At 41.0% G+C, this 24,846-nt stretch overlaps 1 long non-coding RNA gene across 1 annotated transcript; it reads right to left on the reverse strand.

Moving 5' to 3' along the window:
• Window positions 1-13,937: 13,937 nt before the first annotated feature.
• Window positions 13,938-21,754, reverse strand: LOC144705835 (uncharacterized). The gene is made up of 3 exons (XR_013582121.1): window positions 21,490-21,754; window positions 14,307-14,488; window positions 13,938-14,146 (listed from the first exon to the last, which is right to left on the reverse strand). It is a non-coding gene; the product is annotated as an uncharacterized LOC144705835 (long non-coding RNA).
• Between the last annotated feature and the right edge of the window lie 3,092 nt (window positions 21,755-24,846).

Consider the following 24,846-nt stretch of genomic DNA (forward strand, 5'->3'; position numbering starts at 1 on the left):
CAGCCTAGCTGCACACCGCACAGCCGTGTGCAGCAACGCCGCGCCCACCAAGCCGCGCGGCCAGGCCGGGGGCAGCACAGCAGCGCGCAACGCGCAGCACAGCAGCGCAGAAATTGCCGCGCGCAGGCCAACACCGCGCGCAGCATTTTCCACGCACAGGCCAACACCGCGCGCAGCATTTTCCACGCGCAGGCCACGCCCGCGCGCCGCACGCGCAGGGTGTTTGGTAGTTTGCCAAAACCACAAGCTTAAGCCTGTGAAGGAAGAAACACCCTTTAGGTGTTAGCTCCCTTAAGCCAATCCTGAAACAGAGTTCATTAGTCTACTGAGAAATTACTTTACATATCTCTCCTGAAGAAATTCCCTGAATTCTACTGAAGATAATTTCTCTGATTGTTAGCATTGATACATAAATCTGATAAATTAAACTGCATTGAAAAGGAACTACTGTTGTTTTATCTGCTCCCTGTGGATCGACACCTTACTCGCCCTAAGGCTGTGAGGTTAAAAAAATATTGTTGCATAAGCTCAAATCCTGACATGATTGACCAGTCAATAACCAGTAAAAATACCCATAATTTGAGCTTATCAACTATGCGTAACCTAGATCATTGGAGAACACCTTCTCCATGATCCTTACTAATCTAGCCAGTGCTTTTCTGGATCGTCATCCTCGAGCCTATCTCCTCATATACTGAGGGCGGATGATCCCATCTTGACCACTCAATCATCTCCATAAGCTTCTTACTACAACCAAGCTATGACTTCTCATGATAGTTTAATCCCATGATTAAACTATCATAAGGCATAGTCAAAATGAAGTTGTCCATTCACGATATGTCCTTGGTGTCTTAGGTTTGTATATCACTTATACAACCCTGGCGTGAATAAATCTGATTAATGTTTAGATATAATAACATTCAAGGATTCATACAGATCAATTAGGTGAAATCTTTCTCCAAAAAGCGCCCATTATCTGTCCTTAGTGTCATCACACTAATAGTGACATGATCAGTTGTACTTATTGTATAAGTAGGATCAGGTGGTATTATTCTATTTAGATAATTTGATGTCCATCTCGACTATCCATCAAATAGGAATATTTGGAATAGATGTTTAAATACTAGTGTTCAGTGTATTATGATCTCATTATAATTCTCAATGTCATTGCATACATTTGTGAACTGCATTATAAAAACCACAATGGAATAATAATGAACATACTATTTTTATTCAATGAATTTAAATAAATATGGTGGTGTAATTTGGGTTGGCGGCCACATAATATCCATCACTTATAACAAGAGAATTTTAAAATATGATATTTGGGAGTGCACGAGAACTTTATTGGCACTTTGTTTTTTATTGGCTATGGCATTTGGTTTTTAACCTAATAAAGTATGTGCGTTATCTATTTCAAAAGACTGGACTCAATCGTTGTAAACCCTAGTCATCCCCCATCAATAGTAAGCCAAGATTTTGGGATTGGACTTCACTCTTACTTGTACATGTTCTAGCGTTTGATGAACGAGGTTTTAGTTGTTTATTTTGACAATATATTGACCTTTAGTGGGTCCCGCATAGATCACCTACAACACCTTTGAGACGTGTGTGTCACGCTATGACGGGAGAAGCTCTACGCCCACCCGAAGAAACGTAGTTTCTTCATGGCCGAGGTTTCCTTCTTCTGTTTCATCATATCAGCTCACAGAGTTTCCGCCGATCCGGCCAAGATCGAGGCCATCATGTCATGGCCCAAGCCCAAAGATGTCCATGACGTACTTAGCTTCATGGGCTTGGCGACTTTCTACCGAAGGTTCATTCTAGGATTAAGCGGTGTTATCGCTACTATCACAGATCTTATCGGACTCGATAAGTTTGAGTGGACGAAGGTGGCTGACAAGGCCTTCAAGGAAATCAAGAACCGCATGACTCAAGCACCTGCTCTACGATTGCCCGACTTCAACAAGGTATTTGAAGTCGATTGCGATGCTTCAGGCGTAGGAATTGGTGGCGTCCTTAGCCAGGATGGACACCTGATCGAATATTTCAGCGAGAAGCTGAACGACACGAGGTGACGATAAAAAAATTATGATCGTAAATTCTTTACCCTCGTTCAGTCTCTTCGCCATTGGCGCCACTAACTTTGACCAAAAGAGTTGAGACGCTCATTTACGTCATCATTGCTCTCCTAAAATATTGAGAAGCTAATTAACTTTACCACTCATCTAGTTCACACTTAATATCTTAGATATTGCTTATACAACGAGTCTTCTCAGCCAACTTATACATTCTCCTCAAGGGATTCATTAACATGATTGTCTCCATCTCTTGCTTATCCCAAGCATACCCCTAGTCATTGTCTACTTTATCAATGGCATGAATGTGGCATATTCAGACTAAAACTATGATGATGGTCTTGGTGTCCAAATTTCCAACTATTTTTTTTGTACCTACTTTGTCAAGAACCTGTGACTTGGCGCAGCAATAAGCGGCTCTGGTCTCTCTCTCGCTCTAGTGTAGAGCTTAAGTATCATGATATTGCTCATGCATCTTTTGAGATGCTTTAAGTACTTTATAAGCTTTTATTCTAGTAATATAGGCCATGTCTATGTATTCTGATACTGATGTTATAATATTCAATGCCAATGATCCCTCTTTTCATGAGTTCACCAAGCACTTTGAGCTCCATTACAGTGCTATTCACATCCCGTTGAGTGTGGATTTCGAGGCGTCTGCCAAGATGATCCAAACTCAATTATGAAATGATAAAATAAAAGATGGACTAGAAACTGAAACATTGGAAACAAAATAAAGGTCACCTTTGCACAAATTGCATTTGTGACTTCCTAGTTCCTTAGGTGAGAATCTTCAAAACATGTGGATGTCCAACATCTAGATGCATCAGTGTGATGTTCAGAAAACTAGATATCCTCTTCTTTACCTTGAACACGGATGTTGGAAATCCAATTTCCTCTCAGCCTAGTCTCAGAAGAAGCAACACTCCGGAAGAGGATAAGAAGAAAGGTGGGCACCCAAATTTACTCTTATGGGTATCATATGAGGGTGCCCCCCCTTTTACTTATAAGATTAGGGGAAATTTTCATAAAACTCCCCATAAACATTTCATAAAATTCCAGGTTTCTTGGAACAACTAAAAATAGTCCCCAAACTTAGAATAGATCCACTAAGGTAAAAAAGTCTTGTGTTTGTGACCTTGTACACACATGTATTGGTCTCGTAAATAACTTTAATCACCTAATAATATTTAGTCTCAATTAATGATATCATATATTGATTAATTAATCAAGAATCAATTTTATGGGGGACCATCGCGACGACACCGCCACGGGACGCGTTCGACCACACCGAGCCGCTCGTGCCGACGCACGTGACCCAGCATTCAAGTACTCGTCGTAAGTCTTTACTATTTCTCTGTTTTGTTTGTTGAGATAAACGTTCGGACCCGGCCATGTGTTAGGCCTCGTCCTCTCTCGTTTTACATCCCGTCTCCTTGTTACGTGTAAGAGGAGGGCCACGTCATGCGACGGACCCCTCCTCCCTTTATGGCTCCTTGGCACCCTTCCCCCCCCTATATAAGGGGAAGGCATGCCCCAAGGGCTGAAGAGAGTCTTTTGAGAAGAAACCATCGTGTTATTTTGCAATGTTACATTAACCACTGTGTTATTTTTTCGTTGAGTCAAAAGAAGGCAAGTAGTCGTCTTCTTCCTCCAGCAAGCCTGTTCGACTTCTGGAGGAGGCCATCCAGCTTCCACCGAGGAGATCAGATTGCCACCTTTGCCTGTTGTAGGACGACCCCGCCGGCCACGTTCAGCAGCACCAGTGCTCTCCTTCGACGGCCCATTTTCCGATCCATTACCTCGCAGGTCGCCGACCGACCACCCGGATTCTTCGTGTCCGTACGCGGCCCCCATCCCCCTTGCCGAGCGGGTAGTTCTGTGGCCGGTGACCCGCGGTCTCGCCTCGGCCGCTGTCACCTCCCGCAGACGCGGGTCCCTCCGCCCTTGCAACTCCATAGCACGGCCCCGCCTCTACCACCTCACCGTTGCGGGTTATTTTTATCTTTCGGCTTCCTTGGCACCGGTCGCGTTCGCTGCTGTGTGATCTCTTGGAGGCTCCTCCTCCGAGTTTCCCTGACGGCCGCCAACGAGGATCATCGCCGCAAATTCCTTGCCGTGGGATTGTGGTCAAATCCGCTGCCAGGTCCCCTGCGCGCTGTTCACGGTCCTATCCGCGTGAAATCGCGGACTGCTCTTCCACCAGTCCCCTTCCCTTTACTCCGTTGACCGGGCAGGTGACGTTTGTCTACCCTCCCGCTGATCTCTCTTGTGTGTTGCCCATCGTGGACGGGTTATTGACGCCGAGCTGAGGTGCGGTTATTATCTTCAGGCGTGTTCGTTTCCCCATCAACGCCGCTGCACCGCTGCTGCCTTTCCATCGGCTTGGTGTGCTTCCTCTGATCTGCTGTGAGGGCATTTGCCCCGGGAATCGTACCGTCTTGCCCATCAGAATTCTGATCAGCCCTGCAATCCGGAGCGCTAATCCAGGTCCATCTCAACTTACTCCCCGTCTTACAGTATAGTTATTTTCTACAGTGCTGTCGCCCCCTATCGTATTCCTTTGCCGCCCGGTATCGTCCGTATTTGGATAGGATAGCCTTCTTACTCGAGAGGTAGGATTCCTTTGAGATAGACGAGCTGATCATAGGTGTCGAAGGTGAACTCCTCCGGGCCGTCACATGCCCCTCTCGTCATGCTAGAACGTGTAGATCTCGCGGGTCATTCGGAGTTGATCTGGATCTAGTCGTTCCCCTTGGGTATACTGAATCATCGCCCTTCCCTCGGCCCCTCCTCGTCGCTCTAAGAGGACTTTGAACGTGCATTCATCTTCTTAACTCACCACCGCATCGTGCATTCGTTGTGACGTAACACGAGCCGTCGATCCTGGCGTTACCGTGTTACATCATATTGGTATCAGAGCCAGGTTGTGTTAGCACTTGCTTAACACGGTCGGTCGGATATTATTTATTTATTTCCGCATTTATTACACGTCGTTTCACTTTCTCATCGCATATTTTAAATTCATTTGCATTTCGCACAAAAAAAAGGCACGTCATAGCATTCATCACATTTAGTGATATCATCTAAATAGAGCCCGTAGTCAAATTCCAAAGAAGTTGACCGTAGGATGGTTCAGACACGGGCCCAGCTGCGGCAAGCCGACACGGAAGGTTCCGGCGTGGATCATGAATTTGATCCTAACGTAGAGGGTCTTCCCCCGGGAGACCCCTAATATCTCCCATATTACGAGGATCCGATAGTGAACGAGGAGGCACCGTTTCCTCCTCCTCCTCCAGTTCAGGCACCTGTACCTCGGGTCCCTACTCCGAACGTTGGGTAACGTCACCCCACCCGGCACCTAGAGCCGAGGACCGTGTGTCCTCCTCCGCGGCTAGCCCTAGGGCGCCGCCTAGTGGTCACCAGACCACTAGCTCGTCGGGGGATATACCCCAACGCCCGGGCAAGGCCCCCATGCCGAGCAGCCCCGCTCCGGTCCCGGCATACGTTCCTCCACGGCCTGCAGCAACACCGCAATATGACCAACCGACGTGGCAACCTCGGCGCCACAAGCAACGGAACTGGGAGCATCACCGACGACGGTCACCACCACCGGACGGGTATCGCGCGCAGCGTTTTCCCGAGGAGCGCTCCTATCGACATGATAGAGAGCACTATTCGTCGGAGGCGAGACCGCCCCCGCCCGGTCAGCACCAGGGGTTCCCCCCATGCCAACCTATGCCCCGGCGCCTTATGCGCCAACTTATACAGCAGGACCGAGTGGGCCACTCTATGGCGGCCCCGACTACTTACGGGCCGCCGACCTATTATAGCACGGCGCACGTGTCCGTGCCTCAGCCCCATAGCGCACCCCATGCACCACCCATCGCGGCCCCGCACTACCCTACAGGATACCCGCCGGCACCAAAGCCGACTTACCCTATCGGCACGCACGGCCAGTCTGCCGTGGCTCCCGCATACGCTCCTCACCCATATCCGGAGCACGCGGTCCACCCCGTGCCCCCGGCACCAATCGCAGCATATCCATACCCGGGCTACGCCCCGGAGGCACCCGTCGCACCACTGGCACCACCGGTCTACTACCCACCACCGGCACCTCCGGTCGCACCGGTACCGGATTATGCAGGGCATGTAGGCCCTCGGGAGGTCCCTCGACCCCCACCAGCTCGTCATCTGGATGATGAACGAGAGAGACGACGCGGGGCGCATCGCGCTATGATTCAGAAGAGCGTGCGCATGGAAGTACCTATCTTCGAAGGATCCCGGAAACTGAAGGGAAATCCAACTTAGAGAGCTACTTCCAGTGGTATGATATGGACGATGACCTGTGCGTCTCATACACCGAGGCTCGTCTCGGAGGGCAGGCCAAAATTTTCTGGAAGAACGAGAAGGAGGCCACCCGACTCCGGGGAGATCTACCCCACACATGGACCGAGATGGCTCGCAAGCTGAAGGATAAATATATCCCTAAGCTCTACATGACCCGCTTATTCCTCAAGTGGATGGACCTAAAGCAAGGTCGACGACGGGTTAGAGAGTACATCGAGGAGTTCAAAGAATATCGCATGAGGTGAAAATTCGTAGAGAGCCCTCAGATTCAGATAGCCTTTTTCGTCCACGGATTACGGACAGATCTAGGGGTTAAGGTTCTAGAACAGAACCCTAGTACCGTGGACTTGGCATATGGCCTCATGGAGAGTAACAAGTACTCCCATGATGATTCTGCTCCGACGAGCGCCGTCGCACCCCGGGTGGGCAGCACTAGCTCGACCTCGAGCTCCACCCCTAGAGCAGCATCCGGGTGGACACGAGGAACCCCGGCTCCACCTCGACCGGCCACTGCAGCCCCCGCTCTGGTACCCGCTCCCGCACCGTCGACCCCATCCGTGGTGTCGACCGCTAGGGCCCCGGAAGCCGGCCGTGAACCCATGCAATGTTTCAAGTGCAAGGGATTCGGACACCGCCGCACGGAGTATCCATCGCTCCTGCACATGGACATTCACGGGAACCCGGTAGACACCCCACCGGAGGATGACTTGGAGGTGGACGAGTATCCAGGGGAGTGCCCTGAAGGAGAGGATTACGAGGAACCCCTCGGGTACATTCAGATTACCCCGGCACCCCCGGCTCCGTCCCAGCCCGTTGCGACCCTACGCATCCAGCAGGGTGCACCATCTAGGGGCCATACCACCCGGGCAGGTCCCGTCACCGCTCCACCAGCGGGGCCGACTCCCGTGGCCATCGCCGTACCCAGGACGACCCCACGATTATATATATATGTATATTTTCTTATGGCTGAAAATTGGGGAAAATAAGGGTAGTTATGTTGACACTTGAGAGGTGTTCGGCAGAATGCCCGAAAGAGACAAAAATAGGCCCAAGTGGATATGTGTATGTATGTTTTTTAGCTTTTATAAGTTTTAGAGGATAGGAACTTACTTGAATTGATTGATATATTTGAATGCACGCTAGGTGCTCAGAGAAATGCCAAAACAAAAGTGATTAACATATTGATTGATATATTGTAGTGGTGTTAATTATGTCTCTATTTGACCTTATAGTCTATTTAAACTGAAGTTAACCAAATCAATCATGTTACTAAGCTAATGTACTACCAGAGAAAGCAGAGATAAGACTGGTTCATCCTGATTCGATGAGTCAAACGTGGTGGTGCTGATCACCACCCCCTAACCTGGGTGTGCAATTCTCCTGACTCTTCTCCTCCATGTTGGCATGAATCCTCGTATTCTCACTCTTCCATGAATCCTCCCTGAGCTGTCTGGACACTGACGGAGCTGTCATGATGCTGACGCATGCTTCAAACCTTTAAAGAGACCTCCGCCATCAATGTTTTTTTCCTGAAGATACATCATATAATCTTCAAAATCTCCCTTTTAGGGGTTGAGAGAGGTTCTCTTGATCCGTCAAGGTTTCAGGTTTGATGATAAGGCAGGCTGACGGAGGTCACCAACGAGAATGGCTAGCGGGCAGAGAAAGACGGTATTGCCCCCCAATCATTTGATCTCCCCTTACAAAGGTTCAACAACAATTAAATTACAACTATGGAACCATTCTCAATCGGTGTACCCCCTTTGGCCACGTCAGCTGCCTCGTCACCCTATCTCATCATTGTCATTCCTTGTGATTTGCCCGCTAGTGTGGCCTCTCGTCCGCATCAACCGCAGCAGCCAATTGGAAGGCTTGAAAGAAATAAGAAAATGTTTAGATATTTCAAACAAATGTAACCGTCCCATCTTACTTGAGAAAATCAGACGGTTGAGAACATGTCTAGCCACTTAAAAATGGCCCAAAACTACATGGGCTTTGGGCCGGATTGGCTCGAAACCCAATTACAGTTTCTCCTTTCATTTCTTAAGATTGAGTTCTATAGGGCCACAATCACTTTATTACTTCTGAGCCTGGCCTGATGCAGCACATTATAAAGCAATCAATTAACCCATATTGGAGAAACCAGAAATACTGCACACCATAAAAACACCATTTACCTGACTTCTCTCCCGTGCATGTGCAGATTTCTTCTATGGGCCTCTGTGGGCCTGCTGTTGGACCTTCATGGGACCTATTTGTGCACTTAGTGGGACAGCAATTGGGCTCCTTATACTGCGCTACTCGCCGGCAGCTGGCCAGTTTGAGCACTATGCACTCGCTGGCTGGCTGTTGGCTCGAGTGCCATCGGCTCGTCCTTAGCTGGCCACTCAAACCCCCCTTATATTTATTTATTTTTTCTTTATTGAAACCACTAAAAGTTTAAGGGCATAATAATTTCAAAATATTTTCTAAATGGGATAAAACATTGGCTATCAATCACTAGATAGGATTTTAGTGAGAAAATGACCATATTGAAGATTTTCAGGAAATAATGCACGGAGGGAAAATTTATAGTAAAATAAAGATATGATTAATAAAATGATGCAGATAATAATTCTAAATTTTTATCTTTTTACTACTAAAAATTCCTTTATCAGTGATGCGCTATATCTCATGCACTAGAAGATACTATCAAATGCGAGGGGTTTTTTTAACCAACTCATTTTACCTTTATAGATATGCATGTATATAGGGGCTTAAATTCTGCCATATAATACGGATCATGCACTAACTAAAGAAAAAATATAAAGCAAACACTAATCACTAATAGGATGTCTTGGGTCTGTATTCTACTTAGGTATTCCTTTCATAATGTAAACATGAGTTTTTTATATGAGTTGTATAATATTCTCTCTAAGTAGTTCAATATCCCTTCTAAAAATATGATGTAATAGAGTTGATTTCATCATCCAGCAGTATGTTCACTTTCTTGAATGCATGTATTTTATTATTCAATCATTCAGGTCATGTCTCTTGGCTTACTTAAAACTTTAGGGTAAGGAATGAATGATATGATTATGTCCTATATTTTTATTTCCTTCCTATTGTTAGTCAAATACTTTTTATGCGACTATATCCATGGTTTTGTATTATCCTTTGATTATTGTCTTTCATCAAGAAATTAATGTTATTTTTTATCCTTTAATGATAAGGTAATGCAATCCAACTCAATATGGATGTGTTTGTGAGGTCATCGTCATCATCATACTCAAAAGTAAAATTGTGAATAAGCTCTTAGTTTTCTATGATTTGAAGCATGTTGAGAGGTAACCTATCAATAACATTTTATGTAATATATATAATAATAATCTATAATAATATCTGAATATCTAATCTTAATATTTTAATATCTAAGCTGAAATATTAATTTGTGTTTAATGAAGGGACTAGAGCTTCCTGTTGTACATATCCTCTGTTTTCCAATTCCATTGTATGAATGATAAAGAAGATGCAGAACATGATAGGAAAAAGTTTGGATGCCAATCTTCAGATAGTGATACCATTCAGGTGAAGGATCACATTAAAAAAATATTTCCATCCATATAAATATGTTAATCTATGTAACATGTCTTTCGATGCTTGTAAGATTGAAATACTAGTTTTTACAGGCACATCGGTCTTAAATAAAATTTAATGAGTTATTTAAGTTTTCAACAAGAATAACTTAAACGTTTCATTAGGATACCTTTTAGCTCACATTTTTCATTGATGTGGTCTTCTTTCTCTATGTTTATGGCATTCACTATAATGAAGTCTAGAAGCCAATTACATTCTTATGTCTCAATAATGTTCGTTATTGTTCATGTGTAGTCCAAGAATATGAAATTATTAGTGAATTAGGATGTATGATAATACAATGAACACTAATATTCAAATATTTAATATAAATGTATTATTCTTAGGATATGTGAGGATGTCAAAATATATGTTTATAAGAGCTCTGCCTATTCCAACACATATGATGAGGATGATTGATCGTGTAACCATTTGTATGGAGGCACGATAGATGAAGAGTGATATCTAGGGAGAGAGATGAATGAACTGGCTGGAATGAATCCCAATATGTTGTATACCTATATGCTAAACAGATCAACTCACATCACTATTGACTAACCGGTGCTTTTGTTGGGTTTTATAGATGCGATTGAGAATCTGAAATGATACTCATAACAGAAATGGTACCAATAGAAACTTATTGAAAACATAAAAAATATCTAATTAAATTAAACTATCCAGAAATAGTTCAACTATATTTCAGTTCCCTAGATAAGTCTCTTCTAGATGTGCACATTAGCCTCTATACATATTTTGGTGAAATTTAGAATGTTAGATCTCTTCTTTATTCTCTTGAACATCACCTCTTGAACCATAATATATCTCCTCACAGATCAGTTTCCCTAATACAAGAATGTGGGGGAGGGGGAGGGGGCGTAGATCTGGCCTGCATCAGCTCTTTAGAAAGGGTGGCCCTTCATTTATACTCTCTTGGATACTTTTTATAAAATAGCTTAAAAGTTATGGACATCCGCCGATATCCATAAATCTTATGTGTGAACGTCAAGCCTCATGTATCATTCTACTTCATAAATTTAAAGGTGATAATGTCCAATTATGATATGCATTATTATCATTAATGATCAATCTAAACCCATAATTCACACAAAATTGGTGAATGTTATAAAATATTTTCATCACTTCAGCATTCATCCCATTTCATCGCCTAATAGCTTAATTTGTAAATTATTCTTAATATGATGCATTTTGCAGGTTTGACCTTTCTCAAGCTCAAACCATGGTTAAATAATCATCTAGTTTTTTGATTTTGTAACTGTTCAGAAGCCAGGGTGCGATAATCACAAAGAGATGTTCATTGCATGGGAAGCGCAGGCAGAAAATTCCAGAATAGGGTGCCTATTTTTGCATCAATTTTAACCGCTCAAATGATATACATTTGAAATCCAGGATGGATGAAATAAAAGCCCTCTAAAAATACTAAATCACATTTTTCAATCCAAATTTGTTTAAGACAATTTCCCCTCTTTTGCATGTATTTTCAACGTGGGAATAATGCTATTTTGTCTTTTGCATAGAGCTAGGGAAGGTCGTGCAGTCCAGTCCAATTTTTTCAAATGGCGTGCAATTTTTTTGATCGCACAAAAGGGCTGACTGATGTGCGGTCTGGTTTTTTGCGATGAAATCGGACCGCACATCGCACAAAATTGGCCTATTGAACATAAATGGAGGCCGATGTTTTTTATTTATAGATATACCCCTCCGCTTCTCTCTCTTCCATATTTCCCTAAGTAAAACCATAGGGAATCCAAAAATGATTATATATTTATTAAAATACATTGTTAAAATTCATATTTTCTTCTAATAAATTCAGGAAAAATAGATTAAAATTCTATAAAAATCGAGAAGATTAAGTAATTTATCGTCACATTATTTAGGAATAATTTTTGTTTTCAAAACTGCCATTTGATTTAAAAAGAGTTATTCCAACCATAAATAAATTATATAAAAATCATAAAAGAACATAAAAGTTATATTTAAATCTACTTGGAATGATGATTAACATGTAACTAAAATCCATAAAACGGTTAAAAATGAGCTGACTGCTTGAATTAAACATTGAATTTAGGCTTGAATTAAATGGATGGCGCTATTGTTTTATTTATAGATATGCCCCTCCGCTTCTCTCTTCTATATTTGTCTAAGTAAAACCATAGGAAATTAAAAAATGTTTATATATTTATCATAATAGTTTGTTAAAATATTTTGTTATATAAAGTTATCTTAATTCAATTCCAATTCAATTTATGATGATCATATGGGAGCGCTATAATTTATATGTTTCATGATGTGTATCATGTAGAAGCTAGATACAACCCACAAATGCTTTTAATTTATCTATGTTGTGATTTGTATCATGTAGATGCTAGATATCCCAAGCACAAGTAAGATCCGTAGCGGCTGTTGATGCAATCTTGTAGGCCACGTGAACAACATGAAAGCAAAGTATGTAGTTCCCTTTATTATTTATAAGTACATTTTCATTGAAGTTAAGTTAATATTTTCTTGCATAATGCTTTTAACTTGCGCTTAAACATCTCAATTGTGTGATTTCAATCCAGATGGAGTACTACTAGATCATCAGGCAAGGTCAAATTCTACATGATATTTGAAGAGGATGTAACGGTCAGTGAAGTCATATTGCTTGGGATATTAAAATAACTTTAATTAATAAAACCACTATTGTTTTATGACATATAAAAAATAATAAAACCACTAAAGTCTGATATTCACATCATCCATCCATTGAATTAAATCAAAGTTGGAGTGACCATTAAAATTCTCAAAGAAAATCTATTAAAAGGTCTAGTATCGTTGTCTTGAAATGTCATCGACCTCAGTTTTATTCATCGTGAATGGGTTTGCAAATGGAGCCACTTAATTTTACTATCTTGGGAGATACAGACAGACAAAATTGATGGGTTGAGATAAGAGAGAGGGAGGGAGATATTGGAGAAAATGGGCTCAAAGCTTGATCTTCTAGAGCCACTTAATTTAACTGTCTGGGAAGAGAGTGATAAACCAAAAATAGGGGTGAATTTTATGCAATTTTAAACCCTTCTCATTGGCAATTCTTAGCTCATACAATAAAATTTATAAAACCTCACTTAAGATGTACAATGATGAGTAGAGGTATCGTCCAAGGGAGGCTAGTAAGGAGTTCAATTCAATGATTTTCTTGATAATTTAACCTTAATTTGAATCAATTTGATCTTCAATGAAGATCAAATCAACCTAATTAGACAAGAAAGTTAGAGAGGGAGGTAGAAGAGATGAGAAGAGTAGAAGAAATAAGGGGACTCTAAGTTGAATTAATTGATCCAATTGAAAGGATCAAAGAATTCAATTAGAGAGGTTAAGAAGAAAACAGATTTGGTTGGTTGGTTTTTTGTTGGTTTGATAATTCAGAACTAACTACACTATTGGATAATAACAAAAAAAGCAAATTTTAATATCCTATAAATTAAAGTTTTTTTTAGTTTTCTTTTGAAATGCACTTGAATACCCAGTTAAATTTCTCAATTACTCCTCCCAATCTTAATCAGGGCTTGTACATGCCGCTCAAGCCAAGCGATTTAGAAATTCAGACCAGAATCAAGAAGAACAATCATGAAATTAAACTAACATCATCCAAAATGCACCACAAATTCAAATACAATGAAGGGAAAGGTACCAAACAGGTTGATCCAGGCTGGGATTCCTCTCTGTCTTGCAGCTGTGATAGAGAACCATCCAGAATGACCCCCTCCTCTCAAAATTCGGCTTTTATACTTAGGTTAAATGGTAAAATTACCATTTTACTCCTAATTAATAATTAATTTTTATCTATCAATGTAGGCTTGGTAATGATCCAACCATACAGATAGAAAGAGGGGATCAAGAAGAGAAAATCCATAAAAACATCTCAATCGGACATCTGGATCAAAAGTTATGAATAAATGAATTTAAACCAATATTAGCCATTGGATTTAAATCTATTCATTTTTTATTTTTTTTAACCTGCATGCTGAGGTGTCATCCTCTGATTGGCCGGCGATCTTTCAGCTTCTCTAGGAGGGTGCATTCTCATTGTGCCACGTACTCCCCTGGCAAAAATAAAAACAAAGAAAATATCAATCGTCGTGATTTGTATGCTTTTTGATACGCACGTACGTGTGCGTTCCTTCTTCACTCTTTCCATTCAGAATTTTCCACGTCACCACCCGTGCACGCGCGTTGTACACGCCGTGCGTGCGGTGAACTTACCTCCCGGCGCTGGTCCTCATCAAGCGCCGTCGGGTTCTCATCCGACGGCCACGATGAGGCCACGTTAGTCGGTCGAAAACTTCCCTGCGGATCCTTCTTAAAAACTGGAATTGCCGAATGACGCCGCCCACAGGTAATTGTGTATATGCCCTTTGCGCACTCTCTCTCCTCTGGTTTTTTTCCTAAAACATTGAAACAAATATTAAATCATTTTCAATTAAACCGTAGAAAACTTTAAATGACATATTTACACCTGCAACCACGACTGAGAGCTGTTTTTGAGGGCATCATTGCAACGAAAATTTACAAAAAGCCCTTCAAAGTTCAAAAATAATCTTAATACTCATTTTTTTCCTTATAAATATATATTTTTTTCTTAATAAAAATGTATTTCTTCCTCAAATAAATCTCATAAAAATCCAATAACATCCTAAAAAATTCTAGAAAATTCACTGATTCATTCCTGTACTGATAATTCTCGAAAATAAATATTAAACTTGCCATTTTCATTAAAAAATAATTAATTCAAGCTCAAATAAATCCCTTAAAATTCATAATAATTAACAGAAATTTAGGGAAAAAACAGGAATCATTTGAAAACATTAAATTTATGTACATACATGATAACAACCCGATTTTAAACTCTTTAAATGCATAAAATTGTGTTGATAGCATGAAATAAAGACCGAATTTAGGGTGTTATTAGAGAGGCAGACAGACATAGTTGACAGATTGAGAGAAGAGAGAGAAAAAGAGAGAGGAGCAAATGGGTTTCCAAGCTTGGGTTTCCAAAGCCACTTAATTTTATTGTTTGTGGAGAGAGGCAGATTAAAAGATTGAGGGGAGAGATGAGCAAATGGACTATCAAACTCGACATTGAAGATCCACTTTAACTAATGGCAGAACTTTAATAGATAATCTGGGATACTTTTCCTCATCACCATGTTAATCTGGGATTTCACAACTGCTACACATCATACGAGAGATACATGACTAAATAGATAGCGTACAAGAGAGATAGAGGGAGAAAGACAAAACAAGAGAGAGCTCAAGTTGTAGTGGAGATTCTTGGGCTGTCCAATGGATTGATGATCATGGCCATTGAACTACAGCTACTGACTACGGCTGCTTGTGCTGATCATTGGGCCCAACTCCTTTGCATGGCCAAACAATCTCCTTCAGGACAGGCATCATATGTTCCTCCCACATCACCTGCAAACAAGGAGATGATGTCGAAAGCATTCATCTGCATGGGCTTCATTAAACCACTATCTTGCAGTCGCATATCAAGTTTGGTTGTGTCTGGCGACGGCGTTGATGGGACCCCCATTTTCTTTCTGAACCAAGAGCTCTCCGTAATGCCAGCAATTGGGTGTAAAGTGAGCTTATTATTAGGGAAAAGAATATGATTTTGAGATTAAAATTGCTATTATGAGGAAAATTAATGATTCTAAATCTTAAGGCATTTTTTTGAAAATTATGATTTTGTAACAAAAATGATGTCAAAATGCCACTACACGTCACCAAAAAGTCTACAACACATTGTTTCTATATACTATTATGCTAATCAGCCTTTGGATCCTCCTCCCTATCTTTGTCATCTCCGTTGCTACCATCATTGACATCCTCCTCTGCTTGCCACCAACACTTCACTGTCATGAGTAGCTCGATGGTTTCCGCTGTCAGCCTTGTCCGCTTGTAGTTGATGACGGCACAACCAGTCGAGAAAAATCTCTCCGAGGGCGCACTTATCACCGACACTGATAAGAACCAGGATACGAGTGCTCACAAATCACCTTCCGTCAGTGTAACAACTCCGTCCCCCTGATGGGAGGTGAAGTAATCTAGGCATCGAACTCGTGCAGTGTATCATAACTTGTAGTGTGACCATTATCTGGCAACAAATAATCAAGTGCTTCGCTGAAAAAAGCAGTTGTTGTTCAAGCGGGACAAAAACACCCAAAGGGAGCTGAATCAGTCATAGTTTGATCATTAATGACGTTGGGTGTAGCTAATAAATTCCTTATATAACTGATGACTTCATCTCAGTAGTCACAGTCGATTAACCGTCCCTTCATGGATAGATCAATGAGCACATCAATGGTGAAGGCCTGGTTACGACTAAGGATGGTTGAATATTTCTTCTGCTTGGTATTCATTACTTGACAAGTGTTGTAGACGGAAGTCTGTTGCTGTGATGATATAACAATATTCACTTGAAACAAGGTTGATTCTCGGATTCCTCTCATGACACTATCAAGATGTTTTTTCATCGCTCTGAGGATGACGCTTTGCTTCATTTGCAATTGGTGACTTGGATTGACAAGCGCGGGATGTGGCCAACACAAGGGGCTGCAATATCCCTGCAAAATCTTTGATCATCTGCCACTCTTCATCAACCAGCACAAGCTTCTCCAAGACATTTACTGCCATTACATCAAGAATATCCCTCTTTTCAATGCTTGCTACAAGCATCTCATACGTTGAATTCCACCTTGTAGTGCAGTCTAAGGGGATCTTCTTATGGTTCGACAATCCAAACTACTTGCATAGTGATACATAGTGCTACGCGCGTTGTGTTGACCCACGTATTACAGTCACAATTTCTCTCAATCGGAGCACTGCGTCACCTAGCGTGGATGAACCAAAGTCATCATTGACTTCGTCACTGCCATTGGCACTAATAATAGACCTATCATCCAGAATGACTTGCTCAGATGGTGCCTCCGTAACCCGTAGCGAGCTGAGCCCGTCATGAACTACAAGGCATGGACTTCGTAAATGATGGTTTTCTTGCTTCAATTCATCTTCTAAAATAGCCATCATATTCTGATTATTTTATGCATTGTATGTGGTCACTATGCACACTTGCGTAAAAATACAACACGAATGTGAGAATGCCTTTGAGAAAACCATTATTGATTACATTCATATTCGTACCTTTGACTTTAAGACAAACTCCACCAATATTTAGAGGATAGTTGCGCTAAGGTTATCCCCGCTATGTGATCCTTTCAATTGGCGTATCCCAAGCACACGGTCACACAGTTTCCACTCCTTGTCACCCAATGCACAGTTACCCCTAAGAATGCAATGTTGTTCTCAGAAGTCCACACGTCTATTGTAAGTGATACACAAGCAAAGTCACCCAGTTTGTGTCACATGTTTTTTTTCATATCTTTGTAAAGAGCGTGTGCTTTGGCTTTGATAGCCCCTACATATGGGATAGATATCTCTTCTTGTGTGATATAACGGAGAAGTCTTATGAAGTACTTCTTCCTAACAATTGCCCACGGTGAATCAGATAGACATATGAAACACACTAGTTCTTCCTTCGTATTCTCTATTGTACGACCAATGCAATATTGCTTCTTACTACCTCTTGTACCAAAATATTCAGCCACTGACCTCTCCCTTCCGACATTGTTCCCCTTGCCCTTCAAGGATGCAAAAACCTTTTGATTAAATTTTTCCAAATGTCTCCACAGAGGAGTGCTGCCCAGATATTTGCTGTTGTACACAACTACATTACATATGTTGCATCTGAATTTTTGTCATCCTGAGACGTGAAGTACCTCAACACATCACATCCATTAACGTGGGGCTTCTTCTGTTCTCTATTTTTGCCACTGTCTAAAGACTCATCCTCCTCAGACATAACTGTGTGGTGTAGTGCGGGTGATGATTCACAGTCATCCATCCTAATATTTAAAAGAAAGGTGACATGGATAAAAAACTGTAAGGGGGTGTAATTGAGAGAAATAAAATCAGAGAGAGGAGAGAACAATTGAAAGACCCAGATTGAGAGAGAGAGAGTAATTGAGAAAAAAAGAGTCAGAGATTGTAGAGACCAATTGAGAGAAACAGATTGAGAGAGAGAGAGAGTATAATTGAGAGAAATAGAATCAAAGAGAGTAGAGAGAAATTGAGAGAAAGAGAGTGAGAGATTGGGTGTAATTACAAGAAATAGAGTCAGAGATTGTAGAGAGCAATTGAGAGAAACATATTGAGAGATTGTAGAGAGCCATTTAGAGAAACAGATTGAGAGAGTGGGTGTAATTGAGAAAAATAGAGTCAAAGATTGTAGAGAGCAATTGAAAGAAACAGATTGCCGGAGAATAGGGAGTAATTGAAAGAAAGAGATTAAGTGATAATAGGGTGTAATTGACAGAAAGAGATTGAGAGAGAGGGTGTAATTGAGAGAAATAGAGTCTGAGATTGTATACAGGAATTAACAGAAACAGATTTGACAGAGAATAGGAAATAATTTAGAGAAAGCAGATTGAGAGAGAGTGTGTAATTCAGAGAAATAGATTCAGAGATTGTAGAGAGAAATTGACAGAAACAGATTGAAAGTGTAATAGAGAAAAAGAGTTAAGAGAGAAGGTGTAATTGAGAGAAATAGAGTCAGATAGTGTAGATAGCAATTGAGAAAAATAGATTTAGAGAGTATAGGGAGTAATTGAGAGACAGAGATTGAGAGAGAGGGTGTAATTGAGAGAAGTAGAAACAGGGAGTGTAGATAACAATTCAGAGAATTAGATTAAGAGAGAATAGGGAGTAATTGAGAGAAAGAGATTGAGAGAGAAGGTGTAATTCAGAGAAATAGATTCAGATATTATAGAGAGCAATTGAGAGAAACAGAATGAGAGTAAGTGTAATAGAGAAAAATAGAGTCAGAGATTGTAGAGAGAAATTGAGAGAAACAGATTGAAAGAGAATAGGGAGTAATTAAAAGAAATAGATTAAGAGAGAATAGGGAGTAATTGAAAGAAAGAGATTGAGAGAGAATAGGCAGTAATTGAAAGAAAGAGATTGAGAGAGAATAGGGAGTAATTGAGAGAAATAAAGTCAGAGATCGTACAGAGCAATTGAGAGAAAGAGATTGAGAGAATAGGGAGTAATTGAGAGAAAGAGATTGACAGAGAATAGGGAGTAAGTGAGAGAAAGAGATTGACAGAGAATAGGGACTAAGTGAGAGAAAGAGATTGAGAGATAATAGGGAGTAATTGAGAAAAAGATAATGAGAGAGGGGGTGTAATTGAGAGAAATAGAGTCAGAGAGTGTAGATATCAATTAAGAGAAACAGATTGAGAGAGAATAGGGAGTAATTGAGAGAAAGAGATTGAGAGAGAGGGTGTAATTCAGAGAAATAGATTTAGAAATTGTAGAGAGCAATCGAGAGAAACAGATTGAGAGTAAGCATAATAGAGAAAAATAGAGTCAGAGATTGTAGAGAGGAATTGAGAGAAACAGATTGACAAAGAATAGGGAGCAATTGAGAGAAGGAGATTGAGAGAGGATAGGGAGTAATTGAGAGAAAGAGATTGAGAGAGAATAGGGAGTAATTGAGATAAACAGATTGAGAGAGAGGGTGTAATTGAGAGAAATAAAGTCAGAGATTGTAGAGAGCAATTGAGCGAAACAGATTGAGAGAGTGGGTGTAATTGAGAAAAATTGAGTCGGAGATTGTAGAGAGGAATTGAGAGAAACAGATTGACAGAGAATATGGAGCAATTGAGAGAAAGATATTGAGAGAGAGGGTGTAATTGAGAGAAATAGAGTTAGAGAGTGTACATAGCAATTGAGAATAACAGATTCAGAGAGAATAGGGAGTAATTGAGAGAAAGAGATTGAGAGAGGGTGTAATTGAGAGAAATTAAGTCAGAGACTGTAGATAGCAATTGAGAGAAACGTGTTAAGAGAGAATAGGGAGTAATTGAGAGAAAGAGATTGAGAGAGGGTGTAATTGAGAGAAATTAAGTCAGAGACTGTAGATAGCAATTGAGAGAAACGTATTAAGAGAGAATAGGGAGTAATTGAGAGAAAGAGATTGAGAGAGAGGGGTGTAATTCGGAGATTGTACAGAGAAATTGAGAGAAACACATTGAGAGTTTGGGTGTAACTGAGAAAAATAGAATCAGAGATTTTAAAGAGCAATTAAGAGAAGCAGATTGACAAAGAATACGGAGTAATTGAGAGAATGAGATTGAGGGAGAATGGGGAGTAATTGAGAGAAAGAGATTGAGAGATAATAGGGAGTAATTGAGAGAAAGAAATTGAGAGAGAATAGGGAGTTGATAAGTTCAAAAATACGTGTTATATATGTCATTATTTTAAGGGTTTTCTAAACTTAATCAGTAAAATTTGTTTGTCCCTTAATGCTTGAGTAAGGGGTCGAACCCTAGGGAGGCGATAGGGAAGTTCAATTTCTATTAACGTAGGTTTAAGAACTCTTACTTGGACAAATGATGTATTTTTATCCAAGTGAACATAATGTTTGTAAATTATCTTTCAAATTCGGTTCATCCAAATCACAGATATTAATTTCTGAAATTTCTATCAATGAGAATCAAATGTATGGTTAGTTAGCACTTCTTGATAAGAAGTACGAACTAATCCCAACTAGGTTGCTTATGTGTTGATGTGATCTTAGGTTTTTAGGATCTCAGTTTGTCAGATTGTTTTAATCACTAAACCCAAATCAAAATCCACCACTTGTATTCCTTGTTTATTTTACCCAAAAACTTACTTCAATTTGAATTATGTTTTAGGGTAGTTCAGTGAATTAGCATTGGTTCAGAGAAAATAATTAATCCTAATTAATTGTTGCCAATCTTTTTTGTAAAAGATTAATCCAAATTTCTCACGGATTTGAAGCCCTAAGGTAGAATTTTCATAGCATTTTGCATCTTTATCCAATTTGTTTTGAAATTGGAGATATACCCTGAACTAGCAGATCGTAGTTACGCTTTGCTAATTCAGGAAAGTGAGAGTTAAACAGAGTTATCAACGATTCAATTTCACTCCAACTATGCTTAACCTTCACTACAGGATGCTAATCCTTTCTAAATGAGGTAAGTTCAAAGATTAAGAAATCTGATTGAGAGTTTTCTTCTTTTTTTTTAAGATTAAGAATCACCGTACATTGGCGGATCGTAATCACGATCTGCTAATTGAAGGAATTTGAAACTAATGGGTGTATGTAAAGATCCTTTTGGATTCAGAATGATTTAAAATGTATTAATGAATGTTAAACTATCCAGAAATCAAGGAAATTCGAGAATCTACACAACTAAATCGGAAATGCATCAGAACTTTCGCACGTCATCAAAACTACGAATATGCTAAAATTAAACACGAAATCTAATGCAAATTGAATTTAACAGAAACCTAGAAGTACCAGGGGTGATCAGTGACTCGATTTGGGGCGAATTCCGCGCAACGAACACCACGATTCCCATTTTGTGATGCGAATTTTAGCTTGAATTTAGGGAAGAATGCGGCGACGGATCTGTGAATTTGCAGTCCCAATCAAGCTCCAAATCGCTCCGAGTCAATCCTTGAGTCTTTAAAGAAGCTAGGCCTTCCTTCTTGAGCTTAAAAATCAAGAACGGGAGCATCATTTTTCGATTTTCCCCTTTTATCGCCGCGAAATCAGAAGAACATGTTCTTCCGATTCCGTTATGATTTCTGTCCTTTGCGAGTTGTACGCAGGGTGCGTGACGCAACACGATTCGGCCACTTGGCCCATGCGTGCGTCGCCCATCGTACGCACAGCGCTATGTGCACCTCCGCTTGGCACGAACTCAGCTGGTGTGGACCTGGCGATCTGCCATCTCATTGGTCCACGCAACCTTAATGCGACTTAACTCGCTGCGTTGCACGAAGTGTGTTAAGCAGCATGGGATTTGTCCGCACAACACTGGGTGTGGTGCGCGACACGCACCATGTTGTGCATGTGCGTGTCACGCACCGAGACGCCTATTGTTGCTCTGATTGCCCCGCAGATGCTGCGTGTGGTGCGCGACACGCACGATGATGTGTACGTGTGTGTCGCGCACCGAAGACATCTACGGCCGTTCTGATTGGCTCCCTGCTTCTTGGTGCACTTCCTGCGCGTTTAGCGCCCGATTAGCGCCTAGACTGGCCCAATAAGGGACAGTTTTGATAAAAAAAGAACATTTTTATTTAAAGAAACAACTGAAATAAATCGTAAAAATGTTTATCACAGCAAAAAAATGTTTTATTAATTTCTAAATTTTCTTTTATTTTTTTAATTTCATTTTATTTATAGATCTAGGACAATTAATCATTTATTATCTTTTAAAATTCATTTTAAAAACATTTAAAATGTATATATTGACCTACTTATTTACCAAACGTATTATTTAACTTGAAATTTAAGGAAATTCTTATTTTAACCAAAAATCATGATAACATGCATTAAAAATTAATGTTTTTAAGCATTAAGAGCCCAAAATTAGGATAAAATTAGCACTTATTTAGCTCATATATGCATGTTATCAGGAGTAATTGAGAGGAATAGAGTCAGAGATTGTATAAGTGCAATTGAGAGAAACAGATTGAGAGAGTGGGTGTAATTGAGAAAAATAAAGTTAGAGATTGTAGAGAGCAATTGAGAGAAACAGATTGACAGAGAGTAGGGAGTAATTGAGAGAAAGCAGATTGAGAGGGAGTGTGTAATTGAGAGAAAAAGATTGAGAGAGAATAGGGAGTAAGTGAGAGAAAGAGAAAGAGATTGAGAGAGAATAGGGAGTAGTTGAGAGAAAGATAATGAGAGAGAGGGTGTAATTGAGATAAATAGAGTCAGAGAGTGTAGATAGCAATAGAGAGAAACAGAATGAGAGAGTGGGTGATACTGGGAGAAATAGAGTCAGAGAGAGCAGAGATCAGTTGAGAGAAACAGAATGAGAGAGTGGGTGTAATTGAGAGAAATAGGGTCAGGCATTGTAGAAAGTTTTTTCAGATATAAGCTTTAACTTGGAGAGATTAAGATAAGTTGTTGCTGATGCCTTAAAAAAAGACTGTCCATCAAGATCAATTAATCATCATTGGACAATGTTTTACCGATCGATTGATTTAGAGGATGGAAACAACAAGAGAGAAATGGATACAGATTATGCAAAAGGGATAGACACAGAAGTAGAGTCAAAAAAATAATAGAAAGGATAAGTATACACACTCACACAAATATATGTATATGTAAAAAAATGAAGTAATTGATTTTAATTTTCGGAGTTGATCTAAGAGACAACCCGTTGAAATAGGATTAGAAACAACACATTAAAATAGAAATAGAGATGGTAAAAAACTACACCTTGAATTTACCTTGGACCTGCCAACTTCTCGTCAGAAATCTGCTTTTGAGTTCAGAGTGGGTTTCAACACGTCTGATCCACACCTAAGCGAGAAAACATGATCGATAAATACCAACAGAACATCAATTTAGAAGAAATCTCAAGAAAATGATATAGTAGGTGAGCTACCGAAGCTGAAAATTAGAGTCTGGTGGAGGGGACTTCCGCCGCAATCGATGGCAACGGATCCTTGAGCGGAAGATCGATCTCACTATTCTGTTTAATCTGTGACAGAATCTGTGAATGTGGAAGTCAGATTCTGGTAAGACATTACCTTATAAAAAACAGGACAACAATCACACAATCGCACTGCACTGGGCCTTGGCCGATGTGCGGTGCGATTTAATATACTTCTGTCCGATATGCGGTTCAAAAATTCGAACCAGACAGCACATCGGCCTAAAATCGCACCGGTCGCACCAAAGGACCATCCCTACATAGAGCTGGAGGAGGGATGACATTTCATCATCCGTTCATTCAAAAATCGTTATCCGTCATCATTCGGAGCGACGCACGAATGACTGAACGAAGGGCTATCCGTCATTCGTCATTAGTCATCCCTCATTCATGACGAATGATGGATGAGGAAAATGACAAACAGATAACGGAGAATGACAGATGACTTTTTCTGATGACGAAGGGAAGAGAGGAAGAGAAGCGCGGGGCAGAGGAGGGAGGAAAGGAGGAGGGAAGGGGGGAGGAAGGCTTGAGAGGCTCAGCGTCGTCTTTGCCAAGATCGCAGCTTTCTCGGGTCATCCTTTGAATCTGGGTAGAGAGAGGTCGCTGGCATAAAGAGAGAGCAAGAGAGAAGATGGAGAGATAGAGAGACGAAGAGAAGGGAGAAGGTAGAGAGAGAGAGGATAGAGAGATGAAGAGAAGGGAGAAGGTAGAGAGAGAGGATAGAGAGGGGGGACGGGGAGAGCAAGAGAGAAGATGAAGAGAGAGACAAGACTGGAGGAGAAAAAGAGAGAAGATGGAGAGAGAAAGAGAGGAGGGGGGAGGACAACAAAAGAGAAGATGGAGAGGAGGGGGGGGGGGGGGCGGGCTCTGCCGGAGTGGCCACCGACGTCGCTCATCCATTGAAAGAGGGGGGGGGACGGTGCAGGCCATGGAGGAGCCGCCTGGTCGGCAGAGGAGAAGGTCGACCAGTGGCTTGCAAAAAACCCAAAGAAGGTTCCATCATCTGAACATCCGTTCGGGTCCATTTTTTTTTCAATGGACGAGTGACAGAACGGAGGAATGGCAGTCTTGTGATGATGTCGAATCTATGACGAATGACGAAGATGACGAAAAAAATTTCAACGGACGGATAACGGAACGGAAGTCCGTCCAATCCCGTTCCGTCAGTTCAAAAATGTCATCCATTTTCGTCCTCTAGC

This window comes from Wolffia australiana, chromosome 7 (assembly GCF_029677425.1).
Source record: "Wolffia australiana isolate 7733 chromosome 7, ASM2967742v1".
NCBI lineage: Eukaryota > Viridiplantae > Streptophyta > Magnoliopsida > Alismatales > Araceae > Wolffia > Wolffia australiana.